This window comes from Megalops cyprinoides, chromosome 16 (assembly GCF_013368585.1).
Source record: "Megalops cyprinoides isolate fMegCyp1 chromosome 16, fMegCyp1.pri, whole genome shotgun sequence".
In the NCBI taxonomy this organism is placed as follows: Eukaryota; Metazoa; Chordata; class Actinopteri; order Elopiformes; family Megalopidae; genus Megalops; species Megalops cyprinoides.
In genome coordinates this window covers 27,629,869-27,650,097 of record NC_050598.1, presented here as the reverse complement: position 1 = coordinate 27,650,097, position 20,229 = coordinate 27,629,869, and the positions used below count along the sequence as shown (strand labels likewise).

The window sequence follows — 20,229 nt, the reverse complement described above, 5'->3', positions numbered from 1 at the left end:
TTTCCTTCTGCTCTCCCTTGTCCAAAGAAGTTTTTTTTGGTCCTAGTAAAGAAGGTAAATACAGGGTGACTCCTAAGCTTTTGCAGTGGGGAAAGATGGAAAAGGCTGTCTTCCGATACAGGACACCTGACTCAAAACGCCATAAAACTCCACAAACACAACAAGATAAATCAAAACAGCACCTCAATACAGTAGAGGTGGAAAATTCTGTAAGGTAAAACATTTGAAAAGCGTACTTCTTTTCCTTCTCCCTTCGGCGTGAAATAAATTCTCTCCCAGTGAAATATTTCCAGCTATATGATTAGAAAGCATGTGTGTCGGTGTGGCGAACAGGAGTACTGTGGGAAGACTCCGACAGCCCTTGATATATCTGTCATTGTCTGTTTGCCCTGCAGTAGTGGGAAAAAGCAAAGTGACAGGTTTATGAGTTAAAAATTAAAAGGAAAGCCTGCAGCAATACATTACATTGGTGCACACAAAGAATTGGGGGGGGAGAAAGGGGCGGGGGCGAGTTTACTCAACTGGATTTTAAAGGAAACAAATAGGTCGAGCCGTCCTGGAGATTTATCACTGCGACAACCAATAAAGGGAGACGAGCGGTCGCAGCCATTGATCTTTTTGGGGGGCGAAACCTTGTCTTCATATAAATCGATGCTAATGTAGTAGCAGTGTACTCCGGTTGGAACAAAACCCGGAAGACTGTATTAGGCTGCTACCTGAAAACGTGTAAACACACAGGCCTGTGTGCGTGTGTGTGTGTCTGTGTTTGCGTGCATGTGTGTGTGTGTATATGAGAACAAGCAGTTTACTCCAGTTGTTACAAAACCTGGAAGACTATAGTAGGCCGCTACATGAAAACGCAGACATGCATGTGTGCGTGTGTATGTGTGTGTGTGCACGTGTGCGTGTGCGTTTGTGAGAGTGAGAGAGACATTCTGGATTGAGGAATCACAAGGTGACAGCAGTGCCCTGGGTGAATGGTTCCTGATGGCCTTCTGGGGACATGCGAGACGCTGTGACCTGCTGCCAGTCCTGTCATTCCAGCATTACCGCCGGACTGTCACCCCCCCAGTCTACTGTCACCAGAGAGCAGAGGTGACACACCAGTGATACATTCACAATCCCTGAGTCCGTGTCCAGACCGGGCCCTCCCACATCCCACAGCACACAGCGCATCGCTGGAGCACTGAGAGTCTGCACTGTTTACCACAGACAAGGACATTCGCCGGAACAGTAAAGCTCGCAGAACTGGCCTGCTTAAAGCAGCTGCGGCCAGGGAGGTGAAGGCATAACGGCAGTCGGCTCCACAGAGCGGTGGCTACACCTCACCTGGTTGTTCCCTGTGATCAGTCCAGGTTTTGCTCATTTGTTGGCCTTGGAAAACATGCTAATCTGTTTTTAATTGGACAGCTCACTGTCACTGGGAGGCCAACCCTCACCATGGGTAAGGGAGGGTGGCAGGGCGCAAGCCGTTCCTAATTACGCACCCACTGCACACCCGCTGAGAGAGCGACAGCTCCCAGCATCCCCTTCTCTGCCCCCTTCCTATGATCAGGTGACGTGGAGCAGCGCTGATTCCATCATCCATGTCTCTCTCATCTCTGCCCAAAGCACTCAGTGCCAACGCTGTCCACACCAGGGCAAGGGAGGGCGTGAATCAGGGCAGTGCGTGGCCATGTGGCTCTCCTCGGTACTGCTGCGAGGTTATGCAATATCACTACGTGGGCATCGCACACATTCCTCCTAATCCGGCCATAACACATGCATACTGAAAGATCACAGGATACCAGGCACTGATGGTGCTCTGTATCCCTCAGCCTTCTGCTCCTGCCTTCCTGTCTGAGTCTTCCTACTTCACAATGTAATTGGTGACTCAAATGAAGCATGCTGAACTGTTTCACGACAGAGAACGCCTGTCCATTCTCAGACCACATTACGTAGTGAGATTACAGTGCTACGGAGCTCCCAAGTAGCTCAGTAGTTAAGGCACTCCCTTTGACCACAAGCTGAGCTCTACAGGCCAGGTTCAATCCCAGCTGAAGATGACTCAGCTCCCCCAGAGCCACAAATAACTGTTTTGCTTCACCGGGGATAGGGGCAGGTATGTCAGCAGGGGTTGCTCATCTCACCGTTCTCGGACACTCTGACTCAGCCACATGCGGGTAACTCAGATGACATCAGCGAAGCCACGCCCACTATCTAATTGGTGCTTTGCTCGTTGTAATGTGCTTTTAGCCCGCAGTGTGAAAAACAGTCCCTTTGAGCTTTTAAAAAAACGTACCTCAAGACTTTTTGTAGACAGTCCTCACGCTGTGATCACTGGGAAAAGGGAACGATTCCCCTGGCAAATATCGTCATCTGATCATCTGACAGTCCAGCTTACCCTGCCGCTCAATCAAAACACACAACCTGCACTTCATATGCTACCACAGCGCGGGCCACATGGTCACCCTCCTCACCCCGGGCCTGGGACCCGAAAGCGCGAGAGGTAGGAAGAGCAGAGCCGCGCCTTCCACATTCACAGCGAGAGGCGCCCCGGAGCGCTGCTGACATTTAACAAAGAGCCCGGTGTTGATTACCACCACGCTTTTACCGAGCGTGCAGGGAATATGCAGCGGAACAAGATTTACGATGGCCTGTCTCCTGGAATCAGAGGCAACGTTGCTCTTAAGAAATCCTGCTGGGCCCTTTAGATAATATTCTCCACAAAACAGTGACATTTTACATACATAAATACAAAACACACACACACACACACACACACACACACACACACACACACACACACACACACTCTGCATGTGTGTGTACGCATTTATATAATGTTCCTCACAATACAGACGTACACAGGTCACACACACTCAGGTGTATGTACACATGAGCACAAACATGTGCCTTTTTTTTTTTTTTTTTACACGTTTAAATCAACCATGAAACAAAATGCAATATCAGCTGATGTTCAGACTTGCCAGCAGACAGCTCTCTGAGTCTAAGGACTCGCAGCACAGAGTCTGTTTGTGACGTGCTTCTAGCATGTTCCCACACCGAAATCAAGAGGCCCAGAATCAGCACATTACACCCCCACTGAGTTTCTCTTACTTTTCCCATTCTTGTTTGGACGAGGGGAAAAAGGAAAAAAAAAAAAAAAAAAACCAGGCCGGCTGATTATATTCTGATGAATTCAGCAAAAACACGCATTCCCGTGGGAATGGGGCATGAAGGAGGAATAGCTGAGCGGTTAGACACTCCGCCTGTGTCAGTTTGATGTGGGTAGTGAAGCAACAGCAAGATTTTCCACCAGCGCAAGAGACAGCCATTCCAGAGGAGCCACCAGTGTGTTCCGCCACAGGCCCCAGCCCAGAGAGACGGCCAGCGTGCGGCTACAGCGCGTGGAGCCGGGGTTAGCCAGCAGCTCTGAAAAACTACGCTTGCCAGAAAACACAGTCACCTCTCCAGTTTCAGGAAGACTGTTTTTTTTTTTAACCCCCGCAACATAATAACATTAAAAAATACAACAGAGCTGTCTGTGCCATCCAGCATAGCCCACACCAGAGCTCCTCAATAAGTGATCAAAAACCCAGCAGCCTGAGGACTCTACCAGACTAGGCAACAACACACACGACAGAAGCACCCGTACTACCTTATCTGTGTGTGTGTGTGGGGGGGGGGGGGGGGGGGGGGCAGGGAAAAAGGGACACAGGCATGGCTATGGAGAGTGGCACAGGGAGACAGGCCGAGAGGAGGAGCGGACAGTCGAGACAGTGAACAGAGAGGGGAGGGGAGAAAGAGAGAGAGAGAGAGGGGAAGGAAGACACTGGAAATAATAGAGCAGCCTTCACCGGTGTGGAACAGTTTTGTGACAGTGGCCGGAGGGGGGGGGGGGGTAAAGCAGACAGAGGTCATGCACGCCCTCAGTGCAAGGAGAACTGCCCCCACACCCTGGAGATTTATAAATACAGAAATAGTTACAGCTACAGATATGTCTTTATTTGCTCAGGCAATATTTCATTATTTATTTAGTCTATTTTTATTTATTCATTCAGCCACTTTCTTCTCACGCGCTCACATGCAGGTGTTGTCAATCAAAACCTGAACGTGGCGCTGGGTCCCACGGGGTGGGGGGGGGAGCGATTGGGAGAACGCGTGAAGTGCTTCCCAGCTACGCTTAGCTCCTCCGCGCAGAGACGGGGCGAGTCGAATCGATGCAATTACACGGAACATCGCAACAATTGCCGATCGTGTCCGCGGTCACGCAACAGTATGTCTCCCGGATTATGTTTAATTTCAGGTTGAGTGATTTACGCAGAGCTCCAGAGAGATTAATTTACCCGATTGATTTGTTTGTGTATTTTTCATGGAGTGTTTCATTTTAGATTTTTTTTTTGTCAGGAGCACCGCCACTGTGTTATGACTCTGCCTGCATAGCCAGGCTGCCTGATTGGTGGTGGTGGTGGTGGTGGTGGTGGTGGTGGGGGGGGGGGGGGGGGGGGGGGGGCAAACAAAAAAAAACAATAGCTACAGATGCAAATGTAGCCCCAACACTCCAATGGAATAGCAAGCTGGCGAGGGACTGGGGGACAGACTTATTCCCTCTAATATACTGTACAGGTAAGCAAGATTTTCCATTAAGAGAACAGTGAACCCCATCTGGCAATGTTAAAGAGCTGGAGCCCAGGAATTGAGCAAATTACATTTTCACTGGAAAGACGGCAGAAAAGCTATTATAGCTATGAGCCCTAGAGGGAGGCTGGGGGGGGGGGGGCACTCTGACAGATATACCTGCAGCACCCCCCCCCCCCTATCCACGACACACACACACACACACACACACACACACACACACACACACACACACTCGGTCCAACCATCAGAATGACAACCGCTATAATAAACTTGCTTGCTGAACCAAGCAGACAGCAGCACATTCCGTACTGGTCGAAAAGCTGGATCATGTGGGGGAGGGCGTGGCTGGCCCTACCTACAGTCCAAGTTTAGCTCTTAAGGGAGGAAGATGGGTAATAGTTCACCCTTTAAATACTACCAATCTACCAAACTCTTCACAACTCCCTCCAACCATCATGACACACAACAGACCCGTAAGGCACCTGAAGTCCCGGTCGTATCCAGCTCGTGTTTTGGGGTGGGGGGGGGGGGTGCAGCCTCTGTACCCCGTGGTTATGATCGTTCCCGCGGAGCGGCCGTCGGACCGTCAAGTTTAAAAGTTTCCTACTGGAAGCTAGCGGCAGCGGAGACCTCTGCGCACCCCTGAGCGAGGAACTTTATCCGAAGCGCTCAAGTGGAAAGCCAGCTGTGTCACACAGAGGCCTGAGAGAGAGCGAGGATCGCAGGCCCTGGAAGTCCCCCCGGACACGGGCATCTGCTAACTCAATAAATAATCTAATGCAAGCGGAGAGCCGGCCCAAGCTGGCTGCTCCTGCCACGGCCTGCTGTCACACGGGCATAAAAGCGGACGATCCCATCTGCGCTGATAAAACCCATGAGATGCGTTCACTCCGTCGCACCCCAAATGTATGCTATAAAAAATGGAAAAAAACATGAAAACCTGTTTGAATTCCGGGTCACGTGTTAGTGTGTTTACCTGCAGGGTACACAGAGTAGCCTACACATGCAACGGTGACTCTTTTTTATTTCTTGAATGAATGTGAAGTCTCTGCTGAAGTTGGACACGCTCCCGTTTCAACAGCCGTGTGATGCGCTGAGCGGGTCCACCAATCAGCACAAGGCCCAGCGTTACCGCCGTGGTGCGCCCGCGGCCACCGCTACACAATCTCACAAAAGGGCCCTACAAGGACCTCTTACGGCACGAAGCTCCACACTCCAGTCTGTAACAAGACCTTTAAGGGAAAAAAAAAATCACAGCAATCCCTCTCCTTAGAGATAACAAATAACTGCAGCGCCCCCCCCCCCCCAAAAAAAACCAAATCATTTCTCTGCTTCCTTTCAGAGACCGTCCTTCATTTTTAATAACATGTTTGGGATTGGACGGCTGCCATCAGCTGCTCAGCACAGACAGAGCAGCATCCTTTATATTTCCGGCATTTCTCACCGCCAGCTCGGGCAAAGGTTCATCTAACGCGATCGGTCTGAGGCTTTTCCTCTCTATTTATTTATTTTTTTTTAAATCCCCCCCTCCTCGCAGTTTTTAGAATGCCGAGAATTCCTTAACACAACAAGTCATTAAGAATGAGGTTCAGGCAGCTGAGAGATTCATATAATTGAGTTGAACAGCAGCTGGAGAAAGAATGGTAATGTGCCCGGGCTACGCGCGGAGAGCGGCAGGCGGAAATTTCAACTCCAGGTCCCAACCCCGGGCCCGCGAGAGACGGAGGGACGGCTCTCCCCTTTCTTTTTTTCAGGAAAAGCTGCGATCCGGTCCCTTCGGTTTTCAGGAAGGGACAGGAGATCGCCGGTGAAATCCAGTGGGTCGGGGCTGGGGTGCTGAGGATCAGCTGACGCAATAAAATCTGCTTCTCCCCATTCTGTGTTTATGCGTGTGTGCAACGCGGGATCACGGCACCCGACATGTGGGGTCAATCCGGAGATGTCTGGGTGTCATTTGGGAGAGCAAAGCTAAAGCAGATCTGCGTCTGGCTCTGTCAGAGAAGCCCAAGGCAGCCCCTCCTTCTGCATGCGGTCAGGCCTGTGCGTGGATACCGCTGAGGAGAGCACGTCCCAGCCCCAGACTCCTCAAACAGGTGTCTACGACTGGTGAAAATAAGCCACCGCCAGGACAGGAAAGCAATAAACTGCAGTACAACCATCAATCCGGAGTGAGGGGAAATGGAGACCAACAGGAGCAATGAATGATGATGATGGGTTACTGCTCTGAGAAGCTCAGTGTTCAAACCAAAAGGGTGGGGGGGTTACCAACAAATCATACTGAGGTTTCCATTACAGCAACGTGACAATGAGATAATTATTTAATGTTTACGCCGGTCGGTCTACACTTTCGCAATTCTGTGGTTTGTCAGTGCTTGAGAAACAGCTCTCAGTTCCACAGCACCCTGGAGCTGAGGGAACACGGCTCTGGACAAGGGTTCAGATCACGGTTAGCTTTACCTGTGTATTCTGTGGATCATTTTCAGGTTTCTGGGAACGGTAAGAGATGCCATTTAGAAATGGGCAAATAAATAGATGTATCAATACGAAAGAGACTTTAACTGCCAGCCATTCTTGTAAAAAAAAAAAAAAAAAGAAAAGAATTTCTGGGCAATTAAGTGGAGACATTTTAAAGTGACATCACTGTTCTCTCCCTCTTCTGTTCTTGATAAGGGTTTCAGTTCTCATGAAATGTGATTTGCGTTTAGAGAGAGCAAACAAAAACCTACTGCAATTTTATCAAACAGGGAGCTTTATACCATTCTTGGAAAAATGTCAATAGCCAGTCAATTTCTCAATATGCACGTACAGGCTGGTCATAAAATCCTAATCTATGTGGTTGAGAAACATAACTCTTTAAAAATGTGAGTATAAATATTTCAGTTTCAGGCGTAACCCCAGAGGTTCATTCCTGGACATGTGAAACAAATATTCCACTTCTGTGCTGAAATAAAGATATTTTCACAAAAATAGATTGGGACTTTATGGCTACCCGTTATAACTCATTACCTGGTTGTCAAAGACACAAAATCTATCCATCACTTAAAAAAAAAGCTGCTCTGTGATTTCACCTGACACAGAGGATGAGGACTGCATTTTCAACGAATGAACAGCGCTAATAAAAACCATCAATCAGATAATAATGATTTTGGGGATCAAAGGGTTAATATAAAATAACCTGTAGACTTTATGAGAGCCATAAATAATTCTGAGCGAGGGTTAGGTAACCTATCGCTGGTGCAGAGTCGACACAGAAGCATGCACATAGATATTTATAAATGGCGTACCAATGTAGGCATTTATAAATCTGTGTACATTTGCGCCCTTGTGAGAAACCTTTGTTCTCGGTGAAAAGCAGGCGGAGCAGTTTGGAGCGTCTCTGTCAGTCTCTCTCTCCTCTGCTGATCATTAATGTAAGAATCTTTACGAGAGTGTCACAGCAGCCCTTGCCGCACTCTTGCCCAATCCATGTGTTGATATGACAATGACAATAACGGGTGGCAGTGTAGCACAGTGGTTAAGGAGCAGGACTCGTGACCAAAACGTTGCCGGTTCGATTCCCCACTGGAGCACTGCTGTTGGTACTAAATATCCAGCTGTATAAATGGATAACATTATAACTGATGTAAGTCGCTCTAGGTAATTGCTAAATGCTAATAATGTAATGTAATAATGTAGCAATAATGTAATGTAACACCGTCCCTCAAACTGGTCACTTCCGAGCACCGAAGGGTCACTGGCCCACGGGCCAGCCCCCAGATGCGGTGCTGTTTGGAAGCCACGGGCCTCGTCTCTGGCTGATTTACCTCAGCCTTCAGTAGACTCGCAAGTGACGAGGGGAAGATAGAGACGCAGCCGCTGAAATTCACAGAGGCTCTCCTCCTCTTCAATCTCCGTTCTCACATGGACGCAGGCGGCTGTGTGTGTGTGTGTGTGTGTGTGTGTGAGAGAGACAGCTGGGGACAAGGCCTCAGTGAACGTACCACAGCTACAGACTCTGGGTAACAAACACGGCAGGAATAGGGAAGGTGGAAAGAGGGGGAAACTGATGTCGTTTTCCACAGTAAACCTTATCTCCCCCCCCCCAAAACATGCAGCTGTGCTGCTCGTGCCGTGACTGCAGCTGTGGCTACAGCAAATGGTCAACCGTAAAGCCATAAACCAAATTTAACCAATTTCCTCCTTGGATCTGCTACATGGCCATTTGTACACATGTTCAGGAGGCCGCTTCTTTTCCCTGCTTTAACAGCTGTCGGGACATGCAGTGACCTGTTCAAAGCAGAGGGGGGGTGTTGGGCTGGGGAAAGCGAGCCACTTGAAGTATGCGTTCACTGACCCTGACTAACGCTTCCCATAACAGAGGAAGGCTTATTACACCAAAGCCGCCCGCATTCCACAAGAGCACACAGGCCCCAGATCAGTTCACCTTCCTGCCAGCCCGTGTGGCGAACCGTTCTCACACAATGCAGCGCCACACCTCCTCTGCCTAATTTATCCCTCCAGCAAAAACAATTATATGCAGTGTTTGCGGATGTTACCGCAGGTAATTACACAGAGCTGCTAATTAGCACCCATGGTCCTCTCCCTTTTCCTGCTGCGATCGCAAATTAGGCCAAGATGCTGAGGCGCGAAGACTCCCAGGTGAGACACCAACCGCTGTAGCTTTCAGCGAGGTGCTTTACCTCGGTTGCGCTGGTAACATAAAACTAAGACACCTTGCATAAAGGTGTCCCTTAAGCAAGAGCTTCACAGTAAAATCAGAGGACATACTTCTATGGTAGAGGGAAGAGTGGCTGAAAGGGCAAGGCAGTCCAATTGGATACAGCCTTCCCCCACCCTCCTGTTAGGGTGTCATCATGGTTTACGCTCACTCCTCCTTCCAGCCACCCGAGGCGGGCTTTCAGAGGTCTGGCCGTTAGCATGCAGGCTTGCACCCACGCACAGACACCTCTCTCTCTCTCTCTCTCTCTGTGCTTCCTGCTGGTTAACAGGACTGGCAAATAAGGAGCCAATTCCCAATTCCTCTCTCAGTGCCCATGCCCCAGCCAGACTGGAACATAAAGCAATGCAACTGAACGTTCACACCGACAGGCAAGGCCTGCAAAAGGCAACACGGGGAGAATCTGTGTGCCAACATTTCACCTACGTACAGAGCAGAGCCTTGGATAACACTTGGATTAATATGTCCAAAATGTGGAATTAAGCCACAAAGGTGCTGTAGAAATAGACCTGTCACAGTCCATCCGGCAGCCCAAAGCACCGCAAGTAGCATGGAAACTAATGCCAAATGAGGTCAAAAAACAAAGCGGTGAAATATTCATTCCGGCCAAACAAAAATAGAGGGGAGAGAGGGAGGTGGGGGGGGGGGGGCTAAGAAACCATGACACGTCTTGCTCTTACATTAATAATTCAATTCTGCCTTTTGAATTGTTTCAATAATACATGAATGTTTAAAAAGCACCCCCACCGCTCCACCAGCTTCCTGCTTGAGAAAAGAAAATAATGAAATAAAATAGACAGTAGAAGTGAAGAGAGGAGGCCCATAAGCTGCTTGCCGACTTGAGCTGTCATTAAGATATGAAATATTCAGTCGCTATGTAATCCCGCAACGGAGGGTTAACCAAGCAGAGGCCAATAGTCCCAGACTTGCATTATTCAAAAACCCTTTCCGGTGGATGTTTGCCCTGATCTAACTTTTGGGATAGAGAGGGGGAGAGAGAGAGAGGGAGAAGGAGAGAGAAGAAACTTCAGTAGCTGAATCACCTGAGGTTACTCAGCAGGAGGGGGCTATGGAGGCCCCCCTCAGGAGAAACAGCCCCACCTCACACCCTCAGGACTTGCTTCTGATCTCACCACGGGCTTCAGAGGGGAAGATATCAACCCCCCACCCCCCCCCCCCCCAAGGCAGAGACTGAAATATAGAGGGAAAGAATGTGTTCAAGAAGCACTGAGAACACGCTGGACCAAAACTCCAGAAAAGACAGAGCAACAGCAGCTTGGCTTTCCCTCTCAAATCCGACGTGTTGAGAACTTTCACACTCTTTGTTTCACTTCCCTGGGAATGTCTAAAAAAAGTGTGTGTCCCCCCCCTCCCTCCCCGCCCTGATAACGGCTCTCAGAGAAAAACAAAACTCAGCACAACATGAGTCACTCTGTGCCCGTCTCATGACTCCACAAATTGTTTTAGCTATATTTCACCACGTCAATATTTCATCATCATCTCCTTCCCATTTCCAATTTCCTTCCACAAATACTTGACACTGCAGCTCATTTCATTCCAAAGTGATGGGTATTTCCAAGTTTGTTTATAGGCCTTGAGAATAAACAGACTATTTATCTAGTTAGCCTGAGCCTGGCTTTTCAAGAACAGCCAGTATAGAGCACACCCTACTCCCCAGAAAGGGCCTGATTCAGACCTCAGACCTGACTGGTTGTGAGAGTCTGACGGACGGCAGGGCCATGGGTAGAGACAGAGAAGCCCAGCCTCCCTCCAGCTCACCTCAGCCCCGCGTTTTGTCTAACAAGTGCGGCCTAATTCTCCTGCACCAGGAGAGCGATGTCTCAAGGAGGTGCCCCTCCCGAAACTTGTCAGCACATGAGATCAGAGACTAATCCACTCCTCTGTCCTCTGTCTAGAAGCATGTGACGTCGGAGGGGGAGAGGATGCGCTCTCACACCTCCTCTTCTCTGTCACCGTGAGCTTGTGGGACTTGGGGGGGGGGGGTTGGTGTTCATTTTGCCCCCCTCCTCTGTCACTGTGACAGCACCACAGTAGGTAAGCATTCCCGCAAGCTGCCGGTGTGGTACAAGGAAACAACTTCCGCCCCCACGCAGATGTTCCCAACGCTGACGCAAAGCACATGCACACGACTGCATGTAGACATGTATGTGGTAGAGGGATTCTGGGAGATCGCTCTAGGTTAAGTCTGCCTCAAAAGACAAGGATAACTAACGTAACTTCACTCTCATGGAGCACACAAGCCCCTTACTCAAACAGGAGGTTAAAGAAAAAAAAAGAAAAAAAACAGCCTGCAAAAGGTAAAAGGGGTCTGTAAGGTCCTTACCCTTTGTCAGATGGGCAGTTTCCGCTGGAGCTCCCCCTGCTGGTTGCCAATCAGAGCGCAGTGGTATTCCTCAGAATGCTGAGTAAAGTTCAAACCATTACACAAGGCCAGTCCGCGCCGGGGGAAACTGGGTCGTCTGTTTTCTTGATATGTTGAAAAACACTCCTGCAAAGAAACCAGGGGGAATGCATCATTTCAGGCGGCTAATCAATAAAGAAAAATGTTCTAAAACAGTGCCTGACTGGGTGAGGACTATACATAGAGGTCTACCCAACCCCAGACTTAACGGAACACCCATCGATCCTTTTTCAACCCACCTCTAGTTCTTCACCCAGCTAGGCAGCGACCCAACTAATAACACATAATGCATTTCAAACCCTATATATACAATATGTCAAACCGACAGAAGTGTACACGAAAAGGAATTCTGGGTGAGAATATACTTAATGGAGTAAAGCATACATTAACTTTATCTAAATGACCCTTATTTAATTAGCGTGAAAGATTGATCCGGGAGAAGCAGCCATTATCTGGCGGTGCCATCGCCCAAGAGGCACTCAATCACCCGAATGGGTCTGGCTCAGATAGGACCCAGCGGCGGGGGGCAGGCCCGGTTCAGTCCCGCCGAGGGCCCATTTTTCACTGTCACTCTCCCTGGCATGGAGCTGTGCTTTACTGATGCACAGATGCTACGGAAACACTACTTCCTTAATTGAGTACGGGTTTGTGCACATGCTGGTCTTTTGTTTGTCTGCTGGGGTTGGCACTGGGGGGGGGGGGGGGGGCATGACGCTTCTCTGACCGCATCCAGAGACACACGGTGCTGTCAATCCCACCATGCCTTGCTGCCGCACGTGCCACCTCTCTCCTGCGACACAGTGCCAGCCAAGACCTTGGCTGTGGTCACACCTTTCAATAATCACTCATTCACGTGGGACAACTGGCTCTGACCAAGCGCTCCCTCGAGTCTCCAGCAGAAGGCCGGGCAGGGAGAGCGGATTCCACAGCCTAAAGGAGGTGGCCACAGCGCAGCCCGGGTTAAACATCCCCACGCTCGTGGCACACATAACAAAACAGGAGTGGGGAAAATTCCCTCCGGGTGTCAGTGCGGTGTAACAGCCCTGACTACTGGCCTCTGGCCTTGACAGATAGCAACACAACAAACACAGACGGGGGGGGGGGGGGGGGGGGGGGGAGAGAAAGGCCACTTCCAGCGCACACAATGAGAGAAGCTTTACAGAGAAGCCCTGCGCTGGAGCCAGGGACACAACGCCTGGGCCCAGCCGGCCGCATTTCACAAGAGGCCACAGGGGCCTTGCCCCTCCGGCACCTGGCAGCCTGTGTGCCTCAGGGGCCGGAACTTTCCGCTACATATCCCCCAAGGTGACACCGCCGACAACCCTCCGGGCCCTGCGAACAGCAGTTCAATTCAGCAGAGGGAGGGAGAAACAGGGAGGGAACGGCCGTGTGGGGTGGGGGGCGGCAGCTGTTGAGGTGTGCCCCCTTCACCTCGGCCAGCTGTCACTCGGAGGCTGTGAAAACACTCGGTGACAGAGGTGAGCAGGAGGGTGACGGCCGACAACGACGGGGGACAGGTGACGGGTGACAGAACAGGAAGTAAATGTGGAGTGCGTGCACTTTTGTCTCATAGTCCTCTGCACTGCAGTATTTAAGTGCAAATCAGACACTCAAAGGAAAGACCATGAGATGTGAAGGAAGGAAAGCCCTCATAGCAATATTAGGATCTGGCTGATGTTACCTAGCTAGCTAACATCTCGGCTAGTTAAAGATAAAAATCTAATAACTGAAAAAGAAACTATCAAGGGTAATGGCACATGTGGCATGCATGAGTTATGAGCGCACATTTCTACCTGCTACCTCCTGTGGTCCAATAAAGAGAGTGGTGTTACTGGCACAGGAGCATGTGTGTAAGCATCCATTGGGTCTTTAGCCATACGATCCAAGGTGCGTGGGATTTAAATATGATCCACACTGACTTAAACCAGAAGTCCTTTTAATTTAATTAGATAAAAACTACTAAAAATGGGGGAAGAAAAGAAACAAACAAAGGCGCTACTGACATATGAAGCCCGCGCAGGTCCTGCGTTTCTCTGGGGCAAGGAAGCTGCTCTATTTTCCAGCTTCATTTTGCAAAACACAGGTGTTCATTTCATGCCTACTTTAGCAAAAGCGCCTGGAGAGGGCCTGGGCCAGTGATTTATAACTGTCTGCTAAGGGGTTTGGACAGTGTCGCCGCCACTGGAATGGGGTGGGAGGGGTTCAGTCCCCTCCGTGAGACCGGAGTAGGGGGGTGGGGGGGGGGGGGGTTTCGGAGGTGGCGCCAGCGTCCGCACTCTGGGCCCCAAACAAATGTGTGCCGACCCAGCAAATGTTTTCGAAAGCAACTGAGCGAGGAAAGCGGTCACTTAACTCTGCATTCCTCCGGGACTGAGGGTGCATAAATACATTAAAAGTTTTAATTAAAACTTACGTAAAAGCCAGCCATTTTCAAGAGCGTCTCTGTGCGAGCAAAAAAAAAAAGGTACTGTCGTCAGGAGTTAAACGTCTGGTCAAATCACCACGCTCCCTAACGTTTCATATTCAAAGAGTCCAGTCTCAAAGATGCTGAAAGTAATTCCCCTCTGGTGACTTTACGCCCATAACGCATAAGGGATTTTTCATCCCTGTATCGTGACATTACGCGGTTCAGAAAATGAATTCAGAACCAGCCGACCAAACGAAGGCAGATTCCTTCGTTTCTGCACATATTTCCGAAAAAACGAGAGCGCTTCACCATCTGTTTGGAGCGTGATCGTCTCAGAAATTGATTCGAGCGATTCTGAAGCCTTACTTCAGAGATGCCCCAGTTTTTTTTCCCCGCCACTTTCTTCGCGTTATTGCCTTCTTATCCTTGCCAGATTGTTTTTTACTCTTCTCAGACAGTGTGAAAACTGTCTGGTTTGTCTGAGCGCAGTTTTATCGGAGTGAGGCAGCCCTGCCAGTTTACCGTGCCAAAACACGCATCCAAACTTGGACATGCAAGCATGGCACTGCAGCAAGCTCTGCACACGACATCACAAGCCCTCATTTTCACACCCAGTCAGGATTTTGCACATCATCACACACACACACACACACACGCGCGCGCACACACACATGCAGCCGTGCACAATTAACATGAAAGATGGCAAAGTGAATCATTATAAAACAAGAACAATAACACACTTAAAATCCATGGCTTTGCCAATGAATTTTATCACTGTACATATGGCTGCCATGCTGAAGGACACGTCTGAATGTACAAAAGCAAAATGTTCCACTCCAGAAGAGTGGTTTTCCGTGCTAATGAAAACCCGCCTGAGAGCTCACACAAGTGCCGCTTCTTCAGAACGGGTGCAGGGAGAGAAAGTGCTGGAAAATAGGGAGGAGTTGGGGGGGGTGGGGTGGGGGGGACAGCTTTGGCTAATTTAACACCTTGTCACATAGGCGTTCGTCTCAGACCTCCTTACCCATGCAGAATCTCGGAGAAAAAAAAAAATCCCCCTAAGCTCCTGAGAAGCTGGCAGCCGGCAGCCGGCCCGAGCTGCAATCACGCGGAGGTTTTCCCAGCGGTCTGGACGTGCCTGCGGCTCCGGGGCCTCGGCAGGACAAGCTCAGAGCGCCGCGCTTCAGCGGAGAGCGACATGATCCTGGCCAGCTCCGGCGTGCATCACGGCCTGCAGCAAAGGCTCGGGTCAGTCAAGCTGCCGGAACGTTCCGGAGCCGCCCCGCTCTTTGACATCACGCCTCCCAAGACCGCCCCACCTCCTCCAATCGCGCACCTGGCTGCAGTTCCTAAACCCCAGCCTTATGCAGGTCTGCTGAGCCTGGCGACACCCCTGCGTGTAACCGAGATAAGCACTCACAGATGGCCCCTAATAGCCTGGAGCAGCATCGCTGGGTATGCGCTCCTCCCGTATCTCTCCAACCCGCAAAACGATCCAAACGATCCACTCCTTTCACCGAAATGCGCAGTGCCTACCGCCTGCTGATCAGGCAGGCGAACCGGGCGTGCTGCCCGCTGCTTGCGATTGCTTAGCCTTTGCGCATACTTACTCAGTTTAGAGCACAGCTCTCGTCTCCAGAACATCATCAGGCCTGATACACAGTAGAAGTGAAGAGGCAGTGGCACATCTAAACGCTTAAACATCACGCAACAAGGAAAATCTAACCGCAGCATGTTTCATTCCGTAACAGCCTATGATAGTTCTGGTCCTCGGGGACTCCCATGGACTCTTTGTTCCTGCTGTGCTCTTCATTGTCTAGAATTGACAAGCTGTTAACTGAATATCGATCGGGATTTTGCCATATCTTGTTATCTGGTACAAGTCGGTTGTGAAAGTAATACTTTGCCGGAGGTTCACAAAAGATAACTTCAGGTATTTCGTCACCTCGTTTTTGTTAGCTTGTATTACAAACCGGTAATACTGATTAGAAATTCCACTTAATTACAGCTCAGTTTTGCTTAGCATGTTTTTCAATGAATTCATTGTTTGAGGGCCGTATCATAATTAATTGAACATCTAATTAATCGTAATCAAGTACAGTGCTAATCTGTATTGCTAATTTGCTTAGGCTAAGTCACAGAAAACCTGCAGAGACTGAGCTGTGGAATCAGGGAAAAGGCACTAAGCCTCAGGAAGGTCTCAGTTTGGGGGGGGGTGTTAGGGAGGAGTTCAACGAGGAAGCAGACACTGGGGAACAAAGTCGTAACAAAATCATTCCGCCACATTCCGATATGTTCCCCGGTTCCAATCCTCAGATGTTCGAAAAGTTGCGAGCTGTTATTGAAGGCACGCGGCTCCAAATCCAGCTGGAAAGTGTAAACATTTCAGGAGGCATAATGTTTTCATGAGATGCGTGCTGTTTCATTATCGTTACCTCTGCCTGGGATGAAAGATGAAGAAAACACCTGGAATACACAGACTGAGAAAAGCCAGTCGCACTGAAACAAAGCACATTCTCACTTTTTTCTAATTTCCTCGGCTGCGCGAAATTGTTTGCCTTGACACTCTCAAACAAACCAAAGCTGAGGGAGACAGCCAGAATTTCAGCGACTGTTCCTAAGTTTCAGTTCATGCTGCCTAATACAAAAGGCCTTGTAGCAGGTCTTAGCAGATTGGCAAGCTTAACGGCATCACATTTTTAGAAAGATCAGTTTCGGAAAGCAAAGTAAAAAACCCTTAAACTTAACAGTGGGCCCGCAGACAAACACAAAACTCATCGTAGCTCATGTTCTTACATGTTGGAATGCGTTTGTGTGTGTAGCTTGAAAAGATTGAAATCTTAAATATGTACATGCAGGTGCGCGCACAAACACACACGCACGTACGCACTCACGCACGCACGCACGCACAAACGCACACAGAGAATAAATGAGTATGCAACAGCTGAGGCAGAACAGATCTCATCTTTGGAATCTTAAGTCCCAGAAGCCAACAAGGACACATCCTGCAGTCTAATTACATACTACAGCACAAACAGGGGAGCCAAGCCGCCGGAAAGACGCAAAGCAACACGGCCACTGTGGGCAGCACCAGCCTTCAGGGAGAGGGAGGGGTGGGAACGGGCCGGGGCGTGTGACTGGACCGTGCTCCTCGACCCGGCTGTGCAGAGCAAACCGCACCCACAATGACCTCACAAACACACCAATAAACAGCCAGGACACTGCAGACTCAGCAGTACCGGTCCGATCGACCCAATGGATCTGGCGGAGAGGCGGGCGCGCCAGAAAAAAAAACGAACGAACAGCAGACAGATAAGCTTTCTAGGCTTATCACTGGAAATCAGGGAAAAAAGTGATAAAGAGCTTGCCAAATTAAGACTACAGAGGCCTGCATAAATCCAGTGCCAACTCCAACCACTTATTTAAGTCAATGTACAATATAGAGAGCTAGAACAAAGGAGTTTACCGAGCAGAGTAAATAGTCCCAGTTCTCCCTGTTCCTAGAGAGATAGCATGGTTTCTCTCACGGCAACATGGTGAAGGTAACTCCAGTCTGGATAAATGAGCGCAAGACGCAGCTTTGAAAGCAGCAGGAAGACTGAGTGAAAGGTCTGAGAAAACAGCAAAAGGCAGAGTTCAGTTTGCATTTATTAATCACTCTGCTTTTGTAATGCAAATGCTCTGATGTAAAAACAACCCCCGAGGAAACTTCAGCAGGAAAAAGGACACGCTTCTATCTCGGAGCAGTCGCTGAAAATTTCCAAGGACTTTGCCCTGTGAGAGAACCCACGAGAGACGTGCCAAGAATTCGCTTTGAAGAGCTCGGGCCCGAGCAGGAGAAACATGTTTCTTGTAAATATGCATAATTTCTGATGCACAGCAACCGAGGAGAATTCAGGATAATTGCTGATAACTGGTCCAAGCTAATCTAAAAGGGAACATCAAAAAAAGTGTTTAGGCGAAAACGTCAAGTTTAAGCAGTCCTCACCAAATTTCACCCAGCCAGTGGGATGAGTGAGAGAGCTCCATCCCGTCCTATCCTCACCGCCTCGACCCAAAACAGTCCACGTTCATGGGGGCATAAACCTTCAACCAGCATAAATCCTTCACAAATAAAACAAGACCAGTTTCTGGAGTGCAAAACCGAATCAAAATCAGCTCCTATTTTACAGTTTTAGATAAAGGCTTTCTTCTGCTTTCTTTTTTGTTTTTAATTAACTTGAATCTGTAAACACCATTTTTGTACAGATCATATAAGATGAAACGGGCAGTTTTATTTCGTTTTATAATGACTGCCAATTCACAAAGTCATTTCCTCAGATCTGTTTTAAATGGCTGCACATATCCTCTGTGCATTCATCCATTAAATCACCTTTACTTTTACATCTTACACACAGAGACCTGCCGCAGAGCATCTGTATTTCGTATACTTGCCAAAATCCAACCCCAAAACATTGACCATCTTTTATGCAAACTGGTATTCATAATATAAAGCACATATACCCACCACATCCCCGGGTATGCATGTGTTCATTAAATTTCAACATAACAAGAAAGAGACAGAGTTGAGGCCTTAATTGTACGCACTCAGTTGTCCATAACTTTCAGTAAAATCCACACCAGTGTAATGAAATAGTAAAGTAATGATAATAATCTTACTTACTGTAAGAGCCTTAACCGTAATAAGCATGAGGTATGTCATGCGACTGGTGTTTATAACTACCTGCCTTTGTACTGAAAAGATCTCAGAAAGTATGATCTGCCATCTAGGCCAGAACGTTGAACTGAGAATGAATTTGCGTCTTGGTATCAGACCTCCCGGAGAGAAGGAAGAGATTCAGGAGGAGATGCGTCTGTTAATTACAGATGAAAAGGTAGGAAAGAGGGGCATCTCTGAGTGCACATGGCACCCACAGCATCAGCAGCTCAGGTGCGTAACAGCCTTACAACCCCTGCAGCACTCTCCTTCCAGAGCACGGTTATCAGGTACTCACACCCACACACACCGCACACACACCACTGTCAGATACAGACACACACATACACACATCTCGCATACACACATCTCACACACCGTTGTCAGATACAAACACACATACATATATCTCACATACACACATACATCTCACACACACACACCATTGTCAGATACAGACACACACATACACACATCTCACACACACCGTTGTCAGATCAGAGATACTGCCATTGTCCTGTGCTAATCAAGGGAACTATCGCTGACATGTGACCTCTGACCCCAGCTCACTATTGGCGCCAGGAGACAGAAAGGGGCTAAAAACATTTCACTTGCCTAATAGTGTCCAAGTCCACTTTTAAAGGAGGGCATTAATGTGGAGGGAAATGTTTTTACTACACAGTGACCCCGATGAACCCAAACCGCAGAAGAAAAACAAACCAGAGACACAGTTCTACAGCAGGTTCATTACAAGGGTCATTACAATCACCTCTCGGGGTTCAGATTTTCATCAGAAACTTCAACCCCAGGTCGTCTGAAACAACCCTGAAGTAACATTTAAGTGCTAACTCTCCGTGAAATGTAATTAAAATTATCAGGTGCCACTGCAAATGGAATTCATTGATATTAATTACTATTCCTTCCACAACATGTTTTGAAATGGCAGATAAAATGGCTGTAAAAATGAACGGATTATTAGACTGAGTTTTTTTAATATACTTTTGAGGGATCATCACATACACAAATAAGCTTTTTAAAACTACCATACTCTGCTGAAATATTCTGCATGACAATCAATATAGCCTATTACTGCAAAAATGTACAGGACATTTCCAGTAAATTGTAAACTATTCAACTGAATGTGTTCAGAATTTAATAATCAGACACACTTCGCAATGCACATACTCACAATATAAAAGAAAATAAACACAACTGTATAATTACTGAAACTGCAATGTAATATTCTCTATGCCATGAAACCCACATCTTGGTATTTTATGACTGCATTTAAAAATCTGCTATTTACAAATCTCAGGCACAACCGTTTACCGTGAGACATATTTTTAAAACTTCTGACAATCGGC

The 20,229-nt window shown here is 48.4% G+C and overlaps 1 long non-coding RNA gene across 1 annotated transcript in view; it reads right to left on the bottom strand.

Annotated features, from left to right (window-relative positions):
• The window catches only part of LOC118790608, a 55,786-nt gene that overhangs the window by 14,136 nt on the left and 21,421 nt on the right, over positions 1-20,229 (bottom strand). Inside the window, exon 2 of the long non-coding RNA XR_005005507.1 lies at positions 11,685-11,849. This is a non-coding gene — a long non-coding RNA (uncharacterized LOC118790608). The remainder of the gene's footprint in view (positions 1-11,684; positions 11,850-20,229) is intronic.